General features: G+C 34.8%; 3 non-coding genes across 3 annotated transcripts; all 3 read left to right on the top strand.

Moving 5' to 3' along the window:
- The first annotated feature begins 9,667 nt into the window (after positions 1-9,667).
- TRNAN-GUU lies at positions 9,668-9,741 on the top strand. Its single transcript has one exon. It is a non-coding gene; the product is annotated as a tRNA-Asn (tRNA).
- A 589-nt stretch (positions 9,742-10,330) lies between these two features.
- Positions 10,331-10,404, top strand: TRNAN-GUU. Its single transcript has one exon. It is a non-coding gene; the product is annotated as a tRNA-Asn (tRNA).
- Positions 10,405-10,491: 87 nt separating this feature from the next.
- Positions 10,492-10,565, top strand: TRNAN-GUU. Its single transcript has one exon. It is a non-coding gene; the product is annotated as a tRNA-Asn (tRNA).
- The last annotated feature ends 8,319 nt before the right edge of the window (positions 10,566-18,884 follow it).

Below are 18,884 nucleotides of genomic sequence, written 5' to 3'. Positions count from 1 at the left end.
ACGGAACTCAATTGATTCTGATATTTTTGGTTTTGTCAGTCACTATGAAACTGTCAAAGAGCTATTAGATTATCTTAATTTTTTGTATTCGGGTAAGGGCAACATTATTCGAATCTATGATGTTTGTAAGGTTTTTTATTGAGCCAAAATGCTTGACAAACCTCTGTATACTTATTTTATGGAATTCAATAAAACTTATGATGCCCTTAATGAGTTAATGTCATTCACGTCGGATATAAAAAAACAGCAAAAACAGCGAGAACAGATAGCCATCATGAGTTTTTTGGTTGGTTTCCATCATCGGCTAGAACCAGCAAATCCCAGTTATTGTCAAGTGAGGAGCTCAAATCCCTATCTGATGTGATCTCTAGAGTACTACACACAGAGACCTTTCAACCTCCTTAGTCGAGTAGCGTCTTTGTAAGCTAGAAATCTAAGGGGGAGTTTGTGAAGTCGTCTTATCACATGGAATCTGGGAAGTCGTCTTATCACTGTAGGGATCCTCATGGATAGCAGTCAAATATGATCATTTGTCATTATTGTCAGAGACCAGGGCATATGAAGAAGAATTGCCGAAAGCTTCAGAATAAAAATAGATAGAAATCAAGGAAATTGTTCAAGACTTGCTAAGTTCCTAAGGTACCAAGAATCCTCATCATTTGCCTCAATGGTAGCTCTTGCCACCTCAGGTAATCCCAACACTTGCATCGTCTCTTCAACTTCCAAATAGGTTATTGATTTGGATGTCACGTATGGGTGGAAATAAGTTGGGCCCCTTTTGTAGGGGCCTATGACTTGGCCTATTTTGGGCTTGGTTAGGCCTGGCCTATTTAGTAATAATTGTGAATATAGAGTTCAAAAATTATGAACATAGAGTTCTATAAGTATGCACATAGAGTTATGAACATAAAGTTCTATAATTATGAACATAAAGTTTTGTAATTGTAAATATAGAGTTCAATAATTGTAAATATAAAGTTCAAAAATTATGAACATAGAGTTCATTAATTATGAACATAGAACTGTGTCCACCTTGCAATGCACATGGGTCAAAAAAAAAAAAAAAAAAAAAAACTGAATTCAGTCAATTAATTAGTGTAACCCATGACCTTATAAACCATATATTCTCTCTTACACTAAAAAAAAAAAAAAAAATAAATAAATAAAGAAGTAACCACAAGTAGTGAAAAGCATACTGCATTATTATAGATAAACTTAAATAACACAATATTCCAAATCAGTGAGATGAACCTTTTCGCGCTAGGGAAAGAGCATTAGATGAAAACCCTTTCGAAGCTGTTGTAATTTTCAGTGCTTACGAAGATCCCATTCACATATGAAAGCCGGAGCTAGTGGTTGATGACAATGTGCTATTAAATTTTATTTTTGTATATTTGTCTTTGAAAGAATTTTACAACTCGTACATATCTTACATATAATTGTACTATAAACATATCTTATCTTATCTCTTATCCCTTAAATTTAAATTATATAAAATCTAATAATGGTAAAGATATTAACAAAATGAAAAAATATATTAATGTAACCAATATATAACTTCTACACTATATTTACTTTATTCTACGTTTTTTCTCTTTTCATTTTTAAAAAAATCTAAATTATTAACATTGTTAAGTATTAATTAATGTACTTAAATGTAATAATTTGTACATTATGCTTTCCTTTTTGTACATATGAAAATTTTTAAAGATTTTACTTTTTTTTTTTTGTTTATATTGTATTTATTATTTATTATTTCTATTTTTTTATCTTTACAATTTTAGCTTTATTTTCATTATATAATTTATTTAAGGAAAACTCTTCTTACCCCTCATAATATTTTCGCTCCTAAATTCCCTCCTAATTTATTTAATTGCATATATATACTTGATAAAGTCACTATTTGGTTGTCATTTGATGGGCAAATTATTATTAGTACAATCTCACTAGAGATTCATGGTTTGTTATAAATTTTTCTTTCTAATGTTAAGCATATGGGTTTTGTAGAGTAAATACTATCATAAGAAAATTTTCTTTATACCACTTAAAATTTTCTAATTTTTGATATTTTATGTTTTGTAATATTTGACTATTTCTTTATGTATAAAGATCTAAATCTCCTATAAAATAAATGGGTTATTATATTAAATACCATATATACTAAGGAATTGGGTTCTAGTAATCTATTCACTAATATTGGCTGTCCTTAATTTGTTCTTATTGCACTTAAAATTATTTCTCTAATAGTTGTGATTATGATTTTATTCCTGCTCTTTGTTTGTAGATATTGTAAATGAAATAATACTACAAAAATATTAATTTCCCAAAAATACAAGAACAATAAACAAAAGGAATGGGTTAGTTCGAGTTATGTAGAAGGGGAGACAAAGGAATTCTGGACTTGGTTTTTAGAGCAATTAAGGAGGGATCTTTCAATAACTCCACAAGATGAACTAGAGTTAACCTTCATTTCAGGTATGAAATTGTGTGAATATGTTCTGCCAGTTAACTTGTGTTTGCTGTGAATTTCCAGTACTAACTCTATTTTACATTGGTTTATGTTGCAGATAAGCAAAAGGGCTTAATCCCTGCTTTTGAATATGTTCTGCCAGAATTGATTCACAGATTTTGTGTGAGACACTTGCATGGAAACAGGAAACAAGTTGTGTGTGACAACCCAAAAATAATTTTCCTAAATTCTATTTTTACAAAATTTTAAAATATTTATTTTCACTCTTTCAAAAATTGTTTCGAAAACGGTGTATGAATTAAATATTTTAACCGAGGTTTTAAATAAATTCAACACCAAGATTTATCCTATTTCGAAAATCCTAAGTTTCGGGTACATTTATGTATCAAGTTTTGACCCAAGAAGTCAATCTGAGTGAAACCTGAACCAAGTGTTTTAACTAGAAACTACTTCTAGAAAATCTATTTTTGACCCCAAGTTATCATAAATCATTTTTGAGACCTTGGTCCATGATACAAGGTGAACCTTGATTCTATTCAAGCGAAAAGCAATTGTCTAAGATGTTGAACAAGCAAAATGACCCTTTTAACCCCAACCAATCATTTGAGTTCTACCTAGGGTTTTGGACCCTATAAAATCTCCACTATTCCATTGAAGTTCCCTGATCATTTTCATTTGCCTCTCTATAAAAAAAAAATCTGAGCTCGGTAGAAGAAGGAAAACAAACACAGTAAGAATTCTAGCTTTCATCTCATCCCTTCATTTCATCTTCTCACTTAAAGGTTTTCCATACCTTTGCCTTTAATCTCTGAGATACTTTTCTTAAGCTTTGTTTGTGTTATTTGTTGAGGAGAATAGGTGGTGAAGGAGGTAGTAGTTGAGTAGAGAAGAAGGGGGGATCCACACAAGAAGAAGAAAAAGCTCAAGCCATGGACTCCCAAACTAGTTTTTGGCTCTGTTAAATGCTAGAAGTGTGAAATAGATGTTTAAAAATGCTAGATAATGTTTGTTGTTGAGCTATTTGTGTGTTGTTGATGATCTATGATTGATTTATTGAGGTTTGAAAGTGTTTTTGTTGATCTGAGTTGTCTACAGGTGAAGAAGTTTGGGTCTGGTGCACACAAATGGTGCACCAGTAAATCCAACGGACCTTGGCAAGGTTCGCTGGCTAGACCCGTGAAGCCACGGACCAAGGCAATGGATCCTAGATGGATCTGTTGCCAAGGGCCGCTTCTTGGCGGAGCCAAGTGGCGGGGCTTCACAAGCCCCGCCACCAAGCTCCGCCAGGCCAAAAGTTTTTTGGCCGGACCCTCTGTGGCTCAGCTACTAGGGGTGTTCAATCGGTTAACCGTTCGGTTAATCGAACCGTTTTAACCGAACCGAATTAATCGAAGTTTTTTTTCCTTTAACCGTTAACCGAACCGAAGTTTGCTCTACCGAATTCACCGAACCGAAATTTTTTTCGGTTAATCGATTAACCGAACTTTTTAAACCTAAAATTTAAAATTCTAAAAATAACACCTAAAATAATAAATCCAATTAAAATAAAATACATATCATAATAAATTCATAACAAAATATACAAAAACATTAATTATAAACTCCAAACATCCATAACTTCAAATTAGTATTCATATTTATATTATTATTTATATATATATTAAAAACTTCGGTTACGGTTAACCGACCTTTCGAACCGAATTAACCGTTAACCGAACCGAAAAAGTTCGGTTCGAAAACGGTTAACCGAACTTTGTCGGTTCGGTCGGTTAACCGAAAATTATCCGAAGTTTGCACACCACTATCAGCTACGTGTCATTCGGACCGGGACTCGTGGGCCCTTGAGACTCAGACACTCGGGCTCGTTACGACGCACTAGTAGAAGTTAGCTTCATTTGATTTGGAGTTAGAAAGCATGTTAAACAGTTAGAAAGTTTGAAGATGAATGTTCTGTTGTTTGTTATCTGTGAACTTATATCAGTAAATGATGTTGTAGCATTTGAGTATTGCTATTTGATTGAGAAGCATGTTTAATACTTGATAGTATTTATTGAGAAGTTTTGCTAAGTTATTGAGAGTTTGGCATGAGCAGTGCATCATTTCCTTATTTCACAGTGAATGAGATGTAGAGCATATTTCACAGTAAAGAGCATATTAGCATATTTAAAGGTTTAAAGTGCATAAGTGGCTCTAAGTAAAGCCTAAGATATATTTCAAAAATCTATACCTATTTTGGAAAATCACTATCTCTTTGCATTGAGAAGATTGCATGATATTTGATTTCCAAAATGTGGGAAAGAGATGTTGTTGAGATTTATGTGCATTGCAAAGCTTGCATATTACAAGAGTTTGTTGCATGAGAAAGAAGTTGTATGAGATATATCTATATGCTATCTATTGTGAGGAAAATAGAGTTTTGGAGACCCGTTAGGACTATGTCCTTTCGGAAGAAAAGAGAAAGAAAAAAAGTTTGAGAAATGAAAGAAACGGTCAAAGAGGACCGACAAATTTTATGAAGTAACTTAGTCGATATTCCTAAGTTGTTAGGTTGGATACTACTCGCCGGGCTTGGAATTCTGGTTAGGGAGTGTGCACACTGACAAGTACGATACCTGATTCCACAGAGAATGAGATAAGAACCAAGAGAGTGATTCTGTGGGCGAGATCAGTATTAGGCCAGCTAGATGCCGAGCCCGGATAAGTTCGTTCACGATTCATGAAGTTCCTACCTCGCCCACGAGTACAGAAAGAAAGCAAGAAAGTAAAGAATAGAAAAGCGAGTCAAGAGACTCAAGAGAAAGAAGAGAAAAGCGAGTCTATGTGACTCAACAGAAACCTCCACAGAAAAAGTATTTCTTTTTACATAAGAGCGAGGGTATATATATGCAAGCACCCCTCTCATGTGAAGATGCATTGCACCAAATGCAAGAAAGAAGGTCACAATAAAAAGAAGTGCGCTGATGATCCTATTGTTAGGGAGAGAATGGTAATCTTTTTTTAGTAATCTAATTCATTTTGTGTTGGTAGTTTTTTTTTTTTTAATCTTTTTTTAGTAATCTAATTCATTTTGTGTTGGTAGTTTTTTTTTTTTTTTTTTTGAAAGTTACTGGCTCTATTACATTGTAGTATCTGTTCATATACTTTCTCAACCTACTGAAACACAAAGAACCAATAACGCCTCCACTGAAGCTCAAACTCATAATCTTCCAAATGGAAGTCCAACCCGGGTACCATTGGACCACATAGTCCTGGTATTTTGTGTTGGTAGTTAACTGTATTGGTATTATGCTTATTGTGTAATCTTTCTTATACAAGAGAATCCTAAGAAAAGAGCGAGGGTGAAGACAAAGAAAGGTCCAGTTGGTGCCTCCTCTTCAACTGCTCCATCTTCAATACCACTGTCATTCCCAGCAGATCAAATGTCACTACCAACAGATCAAATGCCACTCTCGGCAGATCCAATGCCACTGCCAACAGAACAAGAAGATGATAATTCTTGGTTGGCTTGTATTGACCTTGATGCAGTTGTGTCACAACATCAAGCATCTACACAAGTCAGTGCTGATGAAATTGCAATTACAAGCCAGCCACCCACAATTGAAGACGCTCAAGATCAAGTGACCAACTCCCTCAAAAAACAATTGGGTAAGAAGAAGAAGGAAGTCCCAATTGTCCAGCGTAGAAGATATAACACACGTAACACATCAAAACCAAAGTTCCAAAATAGGCCTGATGATCCAATTGACATTGACTAAGTATGAATTTGTGAATGACACTATCATTTTGGTTAAGTCTTGGTAGTCTTGATAGTGTAAGACAATTTGGTAATATGTTTTTTGTAACTGCCAGCAGCTCCAGTACAGTATTGGCTATTTAGTACATGTGTTTTTGTAAACTATTGGCTATTTTGTAAACTTACAATTTGGTCGTGGTATGCTTGAACCCCTGTATATGTTATATCATATCTTTTAACCATACTTCTTTCTTTGTTTCCTTTTTTCTTCAATCTTGTTTAGTTTCTTTACTTGTATTGTCCTTTTTCTTTACTTCTTGCTCTCAATATTTGTTACCTACCTCGTGTTACACCCTTACTCTGAACAACTTTCAAAGGTCTGTGAAGTCTTTTGAGGTACATTTTTTTAACTTTGAGGTTGAATCCATATCAACACGAGTTTCGGACTAGACTTTTTCTTTTCGAAAAAAGGCTTATGAGAGTATCTGACACCCTGAGTGATACACACAAGTGGAGTGTGTGTGTGTGTTTTCAGAGTGTGTAGTGTACCCATAGGGCCATATACGATACTCCACATCTTACCCGTGAGGTGAGAGTTGTGAGCGAGCCAACTTTTTGGTTTCACTAATGTGACTACTCACATATCATCTTGTTTTTATATTTTGTTTTTCTTCTACAGATGGTTGAACAGGTTCCAAACCCACCTCAAACTTTAGCATGTAAAATAGATATGTTCTATCCTTTGTCATGGAAGGGTTAAGCACTCGAATGACTAATCTGGAGCAACGCCTTCAGCAAGTGCAATGCAATGTATTATGATGAGGTTATATGTGATATTGTGCCAATGTGTACTGCACATTTTTTGCTTTGGAAGGTCATGACAACATGATACACATTTTTACTATAATGCACTCAACTACACATGCAATGTCTCCTACAATAGATTTATACATGTGCTTAAGCTTCTCCTTCCAAAACAAGTAGAAGAAATTCAACTGAGGTTGAATCAAGCTCTCAAACCAGTCTTGAAGAAAGAAGAAATCAAAGAGAGCAAAGTCGAACCTCCATGTTTAAAATTGCAGTCAGCACTCCAATCCTCTAACTTGGTTTGTAACCAAACAAAGGGACCACAATCAATGGTACAGTGGAAATGACCAGCCCAAGGTGTCAAAGTGCAGCCTCTCTTGGTAACTTAAAAGGATAGTAAGCAAGAAAAAAGAAGGGGAGTCACTATCTACTCACTTTTATTTCAAAAGCATGCATTAAAATTCTCAAGATTTGTTTAACATGTTTCTATTAATGACCTACTTGCTAGATGTGTTAGAGATTTGTTTGTCATGTTTCTATTAATGACCTACTTGGTAGATGTGTTAGAGATTTTTTTTACCTCTATACATCCGAGATTGCTTAATTTTGATTTTACTAAGATTATATGATAGAGACAAGGAATCACTTAGAAGTTATAAGGCACATTTGAAAAATTCTTATTGCAAATGCTACATGCTCAAAGGGCTTGGGTTCAAAGTCAATGGGATTGACAATTTTTGCTGTGTTTTGGATACTAATCGATTTAATTGTTGATTCACATAGGGGATAATTTTTATTCCTAAGAGTGATGATGTTTTGCACGGATAATTTGATTGGCCAAAGAAGAAAAAAGATATAGAATCTTATGTTCAGAATCTTCACCATGCTACGCCTAAATCCTTACTTGATAATACCATGCATTTTGTGTATAGTTTACCTTTAAACTCAATGAGGAAAGATTTTGTGCTTGTTGACCATTTAAACAAGATGGTTAACTTTAATATGTCTCATGTTGTTGAACTATATATTATCGTCCAGAATGTTTAAATTTCATGGCGTGTCATTAGAGTAAGAGTTAATTTCACTTTTGGTCCTATGAGTATTGGGGTCTTGTTAATTTTAGTCCATGAGTTTCAAGACTTTCAATTTAGTACCTTAACTACGCAATTTCTTTCAATTTTAGTCCATTTGACTAAATTTTTGGCAAAAAATAACTGAAAAGACAAATTTACCCTCAAATTTTAAAAATAATAACTTAAAATATTATTATTTTTTCGCTGCTGTCGTCGGCAACCATTTCTCCGAACAGTTTGTCCTCTATTTGAATTTATAGCTTGAGTTTAATTGATTAAGTAATGAGTTTATTTAATTAAGTAGTTTGTCTAGCAGAGTAGCAGGAGTAGTGAAGTTCGTTTACGGTGAGAGTGATTGAAACTGATTCTTCCATAGATGAATAAACCTTAGCTAGGCGAACAGCAAATGATCAATGATGAATTTCCATTTCTTGTAGTCTAAGGTAGAGGCATCATCAGGCAACGGAAAACCATTCACGAAGAACGAAGGCGTCCCCTAAACCCCCTTCACACAACCATACTGTCAATTAACAAACCAATTCAAACGTCAAATTCATAGCCCAAATTGCACTCTGTTAATTGATCTGTAAATACGTACTGTAATGACCGATCGAATACATACTGTAGCCCAGAATCAACTCCGGCGACTCTTTCCTCATACCAGAACCATCCTGCCTTGTCGGAATCGGAATATGACCGTAACCCGCCGGAACAAACGTCAACACAACAAATCCTAACCCCAACCCCAAAACCGTCATCATCTTCCGGTGCTCCTCCTTCACCACGGAATAATCGAAGAAAATAATTGAATCTTTAATTTTACAGATAAAAAGGAAAAGATGTTGCCTTTAAGTCTTTAACGTAAAGTAGTCATCTTTAATTATCAAATTCCGCTGTCAAAAGAGTATCAGTTGTTCAAACATGAATTCAAGTCGTAGATTCAAACAGAGAACAAACAGGAGAAATGGTTGTCGACGACAACAGCGGAAAAAATAATATTTAAAGTTGTTATTTTAAAAATTTAAGGGTAAATTTGTCTTTTCAATTAATTTTTGTCAAAAATTTGGCCGGATGGACCAAAATTGAGAAAAATTGCATAGTTAAGGTACTAAATTGACAGTTTTGAAACTCATGGACTAAAATTAACAAGACCACAATAGTCATAGGACCAAAAGTGAAATTTATTCATTAGAGTAATTGTCCTACACTCCTACTTCTTGATTGTAGGATGAAGTTAATTGGAGCAACTAACTCATGTCAAACATCCCAAGATGAAGTGCATGAACGTGATAAGACACAAAATGAGCTTGCTAATTTGTCTTTAATTGAAAATTTGGATTCGATGATGAATCATTTTCAAGAAGGGGAGAATAATAGGAACCAACACACATGGGATTTAATAAGCGTCCATAGTGCACTAGTACAGAATCAATCATTTATGTTTTAAAATTATATATATATATATATATATATATATATATATATATATATATATATATATATATATATATATATATATAATCGCGTACGAAGACGTATTTTGACATCCATATTTGATGCATTATAAATCTTTTTATAAGGGTAGCCGGAATAGCTCAGTTGGTTAGAGTGTGTGGCTGTTAACCATAAGGTCGGAGGTTCAAGCCTTCCTTCTAGCGAGTAATTTGAATCAGTATAACAAGTTGGTACAAATTGAAAGTAACAAAATCTCAGTATCATATGTTCTCTAAATACGTTTTAAAATATATATACTAGTATTTTTTATGCGTGATGCGCATAAAATAAATGCCCAATATTAATACATTATATTAGAATTTAAATTTATTTAGATTTTAGATATTTAAATTATTCTAAATAACAACAATAATAATAATAATAATGTAAATCATTTTTATAAATTTGAGATTTATATTTATGTAATAATTAACATATAACTTAAATATTTAATGTGTATATATTATTATTAATGAAGAAGATAAGAAAATATATGGTGGATGCATGTGCATGGTAACAATAGTGGAAATGATAACGGAAGTTATAACGGTAGGGGTATGTTTGTCCAAAATATTTTAATATACAACCTTTATAGAATAATGTACAAAAAAAACTTAACGGAGAAAACGGACATAAATCAGGGGTATAACTTTCATTCACACTTATTATGTTTTTAGATTAGATATATAATCGCGTACGAAGACGTATTTTGACATCCATATTTGATGCATTATAAATCTTTTTATAAAGGTAGCTAGAATAGCTCAGTTGGTTAGAGCGTGTGGCTGTTAACCACAACGTCGGAGGTTCAAGCCCTCTTTTTAGCGAGTTTTAAAATTATATATATATAATCGCGTACGAAGACGTATTTTGACATTCATATTTGATGCATTATAAATCTATTTATAAGGATAGTTGGAATAGCTCAGTTGGTTAGAGCGTGTGGTTGTTAACCACAAGGTCAGAGGTTGAAGCCCTCTTTTTAGCGAGTAATTTGAGATGGTTCAATGCTTTTGTAGAATTTAAGATAAGCAAATTATTTTTACTATTTTTTTAAAATCATATTTCCTTGTATTATTATTATTATTATTATTATTATTATTATTATTATTATTATTATTATTATTATTATTATTATTATTATTATTATTTAAAAATTTTTGAATTGCTAACTTGCTTTTGTTATCTAATTTTTTTTTTTTACCTAAGTAGTAATTTATGAATCTAAAAATATGTCTAAGAAAAACTTATTTGGCAAATGTGAATTATGTGTTGACTTAAACAAAATCTCAATATCATAATGGGATTCATATGTTCTCTAAATACGTTTTAAAATTATATATATAATCGCGTACGAAGACGTATTTTGACATCCATATTTGATGCATTATAAATCTTTTTACAATGGTAGCTAGAATAGCTTAGTTGATTAAAAGCGTGTGGTTGTTAATCACAAGGTCAGAGGTTCAAGCTCTCCTTCTAGTGAGTAATTTGAATGTTTAATTAACTATTAACTACTATAACAAGTTCCTACAAATTGTGAAGTAATATTCAATTTTTATGGTTCAATGATTTTGTAGAATTTAAGATAAGCAAATTATTTTTACTATTTTTTTAAAATCATATTTCCTTGTATTATTATTATTATTATTATTTAAAAAGTTTTGAATTGCTAACTTGCTTTTGTTATCTAATTTTTTTTTTTACCTAAGTAGTAATTTATGAATCTAAAAATATGTCTAAGAAAAATTTATTTGGCAAATGTGAATTATGTGTTGACTTAAACAAAATCTCAGTATCATAATGGGATTCATATGTTCTCTAAATATGTTTTAAAATTTTATATATATATATATATATATATATATATATATATATATATATATATATATATATAGGCTTTGGATCTGGTGCACCCCTCTAATATATGAGCCCATGAGGCCTAATAATACCCATTGATTAGATTCCCATCTATGGTTGAGATTAAAAGAAATATTTTCAGTTATTATCTATGGTAAGGTTAGATTAGTAATTTGGTTAGCTGATTTAATTAATGAATTAATTTAAAAGGAATATGAATCATCTTTTGATGCTTTTGAGGATGGAAATTAATAGATTCTATTAATAAAAAGATTAGATAACATATTTAACGTGAACAAGCTGGTGATAGTAGGAGCAGCAAGTTAGGACTTTCAGCAAATGGACATTGGCAATCACGGTAAGTGCATATACACAGCATAGTCTGTGCGTTTTCTGGTTTTTCCGGTAATGGTTGAGATGTGAAAAGGTCTGGGGGTGGTCGTTAGCATGCGTTCACACCCCGTGTGCGTACGGGTACACCTGCCTGTGCGTACATATATACTTCCACCGAGCTGTTTATGTGTTGTTTTTGCTTTGCCTTGTACTGCTCAGTGCATGTGTACTTTTTTGTCCGTGCATATTAGGTTGTTTTTTGTTTTCATCCGTGCATACTTAGTGTCGGTGCATATGCTGGTTTTTGTATAATGCTTATAACATATACATTGTTCTACCTTACAAAAAACTTGCTTTGTGTCCGTGATTTTGGTATTCTTTTGGTTTGTACCAATAAATGCTTGAACGGTTCGAGTCTGTGCGTATGATCGTTTTGAATATTGCTTATCAACTGGACGATGAAGGGGGGTGTCCGAGATTGGAACGTTGCGTTTTTTTTTATTAATAGGAGTTAGCATTTTAAGAAACGGGTCTGTGCATAATTCAATCTTTATATATATATATATATATTACATGTAAAAACGCACAAACCTTGGGGCCTATGCGCATACAATAATTTAAAATGCACGGACTACATAATACACTACATACTGTAAATGCACGGACTACATATGTGTGTTATGCACATTTCCATCTACTTATGCAAATTTCAAAATTTAAATAACCATGCATTAACCAAAAAGCTGGGTAATGAACGGTAATAGCAAATTGACCATAGAAATAATGCGTAATACCAAATTGGTCATCGCAGGGGCAAATTCACTTATATATATTATATACATGTATATACGCACAAACCGTTGTGGACCAATGCATAGACAACAAATTATAATAATATATGAATTAGTACACCTAAAAAAAAAGTGCATGTATGGAATGCGTTGTAGACGAAAGGTACGTGCATAGTTGCACACTGGATATCATGTGCGAAAGGCAATGTAAAATGGACGAATAATATTTCATATTTAAGTTTTATCGCACTGTTAATAAGAAAAATCGAAATGACATATGGTCCAAGTCCGAAGCAATACATAAATACAAACAAAAACGTAGAGTTGGGGATAGAATAATAATACTAAATATAATAAAGGTGTTCAACGAGACGAGTCAGTTGCCCTCATGGCGGAGTTGAAATTCATTCGGCGATGGGTGTTGTTTTGAAACAGCAGGATATCATACATATATCGTGTGCGTAAGGCACGCAAGGCACGTGCGTCACCTCCGCAAAAACCACAATCCCATGAAGCATAGGGTTGTCCAATATAAACTAGTGCCAATTAGCTTGTACATTACACTTTAACCTGCACAAAGGAACATATTGCTACGCACGAACCTATGCCACCGATTACGTAAGCTCAAAAAATCCAAAAAACAACAAAAAATAAACACACAAACAACCAATACACGTGGTGGAACACACATACGTACATAACCGAAATAAAATCAACAGTAACAAACCTGACGCACCTTACCCCTAACATGCACAGAGTAACAACTACAACGCACCAACCACCCCACCCAAGCTAGGACCTTTTTTCTACTTGCAGAAAGAACAGCATAAGTATACAACAAAAATGCAGGGCACATTCAACACCACAAAATGTCAAGATTCACCTATTTTTTTCTTCACCCTTTTAAAACCACAGCGAATGTGGACATGAAACAATAAAATCAACAATAATGAGAGAACAAAAACATGCACATCTGAACATTTTCAACCAGATATACTTTGGGGATTTCAAAAGTATAAATATCATTTATTGCCATTCTTATTCACTGCTTACACTGATTTTCCATTCTTTACAGCAATAAAAACACAATAGTTAGCACACACTGAGCTAAGCTTACTTCCACTAATATAAACACATTCGAAATTCATGACAACAGTAAGTGGCTACTTTACTAAAATTTAAGATATGGCCAGATGAACCTGCAAAAACTAAACAATCTTGTACCCAAAAAAAATAAAAAATATATGATTTGGGATGACCATTTGTTTGGCATTCCCATCAATCACCGTATTTTGTTTTGTTTGTTGATAGGTATCACCATACTAAAGCTTTAACACACCATATACCAGCTCACTCATCCCCTAAAATGTAAAAACACTAACTAGAACCGCTCAAACACATAGGGGGGAAAACAGTGAAAAAAAAAAAGATGAAAAAAAAAAAAGATAAACTGTACCTACCCAGTTCCCCCTCCCTGCCCGCCTCCCCAGTTCCCCCTCCCATCCCGCCTCCCAGAGCCGGCGGTCCAGACACCAAACTCCCACAGAAGGAACACACAAAACCCCCCAAAACGGAGGCACACACAAAACCCCCCGAAACGGGGATTGAAAAAAAACAATAGCAAAAAAAGGGGGATTGAGATTACCTTCTATGGAAACACCGTTTGACCTCCGATATACCAGCTCACTCATCCCCTAAAATGTAAAAACACTAACTAGAACCGCTCAAACACATAGGGGGGAGAAAACAGTGAAAAAAAAAAAAGATGAAAAAAAAAGAAGATAAATTGTACCTACCCAGTTCCCCCTCCCTGCCCGCCTCCCCAGTTCCCCCTCCCATCCCGCCTCCCAGAGCTGGCGGTCCAGACACCAAACTCCCACAGAAAGAACACACAAAACCCCCCAAAACGGAGGCACACACAAAACCCCCCGAAACGGGGATTGAAAAAAAAAACAATAGCAAAAAAAGGGGGATTGAGATTACCTTCAATGGAAGCACCGTTTGATCTCCGTTGCCTCTTCGATCGGCGGACAGTAGACCCAACCATGTTGAACGCCTGAGTTGTGATGGAGAGGGAGATAGTGATGGAGAGCAAGAGTTGTGATGGAGATGGAGAAAGACGCAGAAGAGTTGTGATGGAGAGGGAGAGTTGTGATGGAGAGGGAGAGTTGTGATGGAGAAGACACAGAAGACGAAGAAGGTAAGAAAAGGCGAGAAGGGTCAGAAGCTACGCAGATTTTCGAGGCAAAATTAAATACACATTATAATTATAGTAATTGCAAAAATTACAAAACAATCCCTATTGTACTCTTAAGTCTGATGCACGTGGCAAAAAAGCCCAATTCATCTGGACCATTTATCTACACTAATTAAGGGTCAGAAAAGGTGCTCACGAGCTCATCTGCCAAGGGGGTGTGCACCGGATCCAAAATCTATATATATATATATATATATATATATATATATATATATATATATATATATATTTTTTTTTTTTTGGATCCAGTGAGGTTACCTTTGTCAGGCAAGGTGGTAAGGCTTGATCTGGTGCGTCTATTTGTTTTTTTGGATGGATTAGATTTGGCTGAATACAATACCTTGTGCGTGAGATTACTTTGCATGTGGGGGTGTTGTTGTCTTTTTGGTAGTGTCTTAATTAGGGTGTAATAATTAATTAGCATATTTTATGGGCTTATGCACTACTAATTATGGTATTGTATAGGATGATTTATTATTTCAACAAATGACTCTTCACTTTCTTCTATTATACTCCATCCGACTCTTTGCTTTCGTTATTCTCCTCCGTCCGTTCTTCTCCGAAAGGCTGTTGGAGTCTCTGGCGTGTCTTCTCCTTTCCCGTGCGGTTGACAGAGACCATATAGTCAGTAGTTAATGCCGTTACAAAACAACTGAAAATCACAAAAAATGGTTCGTCCCTCCAAACACTGAATGACATCACCGCATCTATGCTTCATCTCCGACCTCCCTGATAACCGGGGACGCTAGAATTCGTGCTTCCTTTCGGGTCTCCGACAATGCCGCAGATTGTTCACAAAGCTCCGATATTAGGCATAGAGAGCCCAAGTGCAAACAAAAGCTCCAAAGTCTGGCTTTTCTCGCTACTGCTTACCCTCCAGTACGGTGCTCAGCTGCTCATCTCCAAACACTTCATAGGGTTCGAATTTTGCTCAATGCTATTATTCAAGGAAGAACTTGAATTCTGACAATCCTTTCTCCGCACCCAAAGGAATTGCAAATTGAATGGTAGGTTCTTCCCAGATGAAAGTATAAGATTCCTAGAGTTTATTTATTTATTTATGTTGTGTATCTGTTCTCATGTTTTTCGATCGCTATTCTGTTAGGATTTTCACTAGTTGGAGTATTCAGGAAGAATTTGGATGGTTGGAAACAGAAGAGTGGAGATACTATATATTCCTCTGTCGAGGAACGGAACACCAGCACCAATGCGCTGAGGAAAAGGTTATTTCTGCACTTTGTCTGTGAAAATTGAGTATGGATGCATTTGTATAGATACACATTGTTTACTTGTGCATTTGGTTGAGCCTGCATTCTACAACCAAAGCTAACGCAGTGTGTCTAATTTTTGTGGTATGTGAAAGGATGTGCCTTTTAGATAGGGGAGGAGGGACTGAGGGAGAATGTCTTTTCCGAAATGGTAAATGAGTCCAAGACTGATCCGTTGAGGCACTTGGACAATCCTACTTCAAATTGTGAAAACTAATTCTCCTTCAATTTGTGAACTTCTTATGCTTAACTTGATACAATTTTCTCATTTTAAAACCCTTATAATGTGCATGTTTAAGATTACTGTGCTTACTTATTTGCTTTGCTTTAATACTATATGTCATGGTGTTTGCATTTCAGTATAACAGCCTGTGCAAGTACTGAGCATGTCTGTATCTCTCATTTGTTGGGAGGTTAATTCTGTGCTTATTATAAAATTTACTTTTTGTTTCTGTTGGTAGCGATATAAAATTGAAGCGTGTGTGATTCAGCATGTGCAACTATTTCGGTCTTATATTTCAGTGTACAAACAGAGCAGAGACAACATGCGCGGGCAACCTTGGAATCCACCGGAAACAGGGTGGATTAAAGTCAAACACTGACGGGTGCGTCGACGGCAGAAATCACGCTGCATGGGGGGCATCTTCAGGGACGAGTATGCTGCTTTTCTAGGAGCCTTTTGCAAACCAAATTGGCATGTGTGGAGCATTGGAGGCAGAGCTGTGGGGCTTGTACCTAGGCATGAAGAAGGCTTGGGAAATGGGTTTCAGCAAGGTGGCGTTCGAATCTGATTCTGCGAGAGCCATCCAAATGATTAATGGAGAGAAAGAGGAAGATGGCCCTGCAGGTAATCTCGTGAACCTGTGTAAGAACATGAGAGATTGTGCTTGGGAAACCAGTCTAAACCATATTCCAAGAGAGCAGAATACTATAGCTGATGTTCTTGCAAAACGGGCTAGAGAAATCAAGGAAACGGTGAGCTGGCTTAAGACACCTCCACGGGAGATTCAGAGACTTTTGCATGATGATGAGCTTGGCCTCTTCGGAGAGACCAGAGTTGTGAGGATCACTTACTGATCTTAGGATTTTCTCCTCCCTTTCCCTTCAAAAAAAAACTTGTTGGTTTAATTATCTGGTTGTGGTGTTTGCATTTTAGTTTAACAGCCTGTGCAAGTATTACAATTTGGAATTTTTAAATAGTTGTCTGGTGATGTCTTTGCTGATTTTCTAGAATTTTTATACAATGCTGTTTTTTTTTTTTTAAATACTATATGGGCGTGGTTTGTGCATTTTATTGTAACGGCTTGTGCAACTATTATAGTCTCTTATATTTCAGTGTACATATTGTTGGTTTATACAATGCTATTTTTTTTTAATACTATATGGGCGTGGCTTGTGCATTTTACTGTAACAGCGTGTGCAACTATTACAGTCTCTTATATTTCAGTGTACATACGTATAACATATGATTTCTATTCCAATACATATTACACCACACAACATCATTAAATCAATGCACTCATTAATCTTCGAAAGGTTTAATAATATATGCCTCAAATTAAACATTGATATACACGATCACACTTTCAAGAAGGTATAAGTTCATTACACATATATTAACAATTACACGACCATCATTTTTTTGGCTGGACATTAAATTGCACAAGCCTAATACAGCCAGTGCACACATCTCCTAACATCAACAATTATGGGGACTAAATGGAAGCTTCCCCCATTCACCAACTTCTTATGTATTCTATTTTATCATAAATAAAACACTATAACCTCATTCCGCACAGACGTCTAAACATAGGGAGGGGGGTTACAATTCATAACAAAACAGAAGTTGCGTTGCATTCTAAGCGATTTCACACACACGCCGTACTTATGTTACGCACACAGTTCAATCATAATCCCTCCCCCACCCCCACGGTTTCACCTGTTGTAGACATACACACACACAGCACAATATTAACAAATTTGGAGCACATAAAATATCTGTAACAGTTCTACTACAATCATTATCTCTCACTTCGGGCCACATAACATTAGTCCCCCACAACCCCAATCAAATTTTATTTAATTAACTTCACGATTCAGAATTCTAAAGCTTCAATACTATGTTATGCAACCGCATAACACATATCCCGCACACACCGACATTCCCCTTTTCCAATACTGGTTAGTCATACCTTCGCTTGACCAGTTGTAATCAGTCCATTTTACAAAAGGGGCGTGGAGTTGCACCCACTATAACTACAAAACGCACAGACTACAAATACAAAATGCACACACATACGAACATACTCCATTACAAAACGATTCCAATTGCACACACCTGTAGCCGTAGTCGCCATTCACGCGTCCAGAAAAATTTGTTTCCTTCCATCTCTTTCTACCATCGGATGTTTTAGTACAACTCTTTAACCAAAATTAATGCTATCTACATTAATTCCTGAAGCTATTCAGATGCTAAATATTGGATTTTATTTCTAACCAAAAATAACAAATATATTAGAATTACTTATTCACCCTTATGTTTAAAATACTATCTTAATTACATTATAAATCTCTTTCAATCTCAGCCTTCTATTTGTAATGATTTAATGGATGAGATGAGATCTCATGATCTCATCTATCTAGGTGACCTCATGGGATCCGGAGATATATATATATATATATATATATATATATATATATATATATATATATATATATATATATATATATATAATCGTGAACGAAGACGTATTTTGAAATCCATATTTGATGCATTATAAATCTTTTTTTAAAGGGTA

This window comes from Ipomoea nil, unplaced genomic scaffold, assembly GCF_001879475.1.
Source record: "Ipomoea nil cultivar Tokyo-kokei standard unplaced genomic scaffold, Asagao_1.1 scaffold0268, whole genome shotgun sequence".
Taxonomy (NCBI): Eukaryota; Viridiplantae; Streptophyta; class Magnoliopsida; order Solanales; family Convolvulaceae; genus Ipomoea; species Ipomoea nil.
Note: the sequence above shows the minus strand (reverse complement) of the source record. Positions and strands in the feature narration are given on the sequence as shown.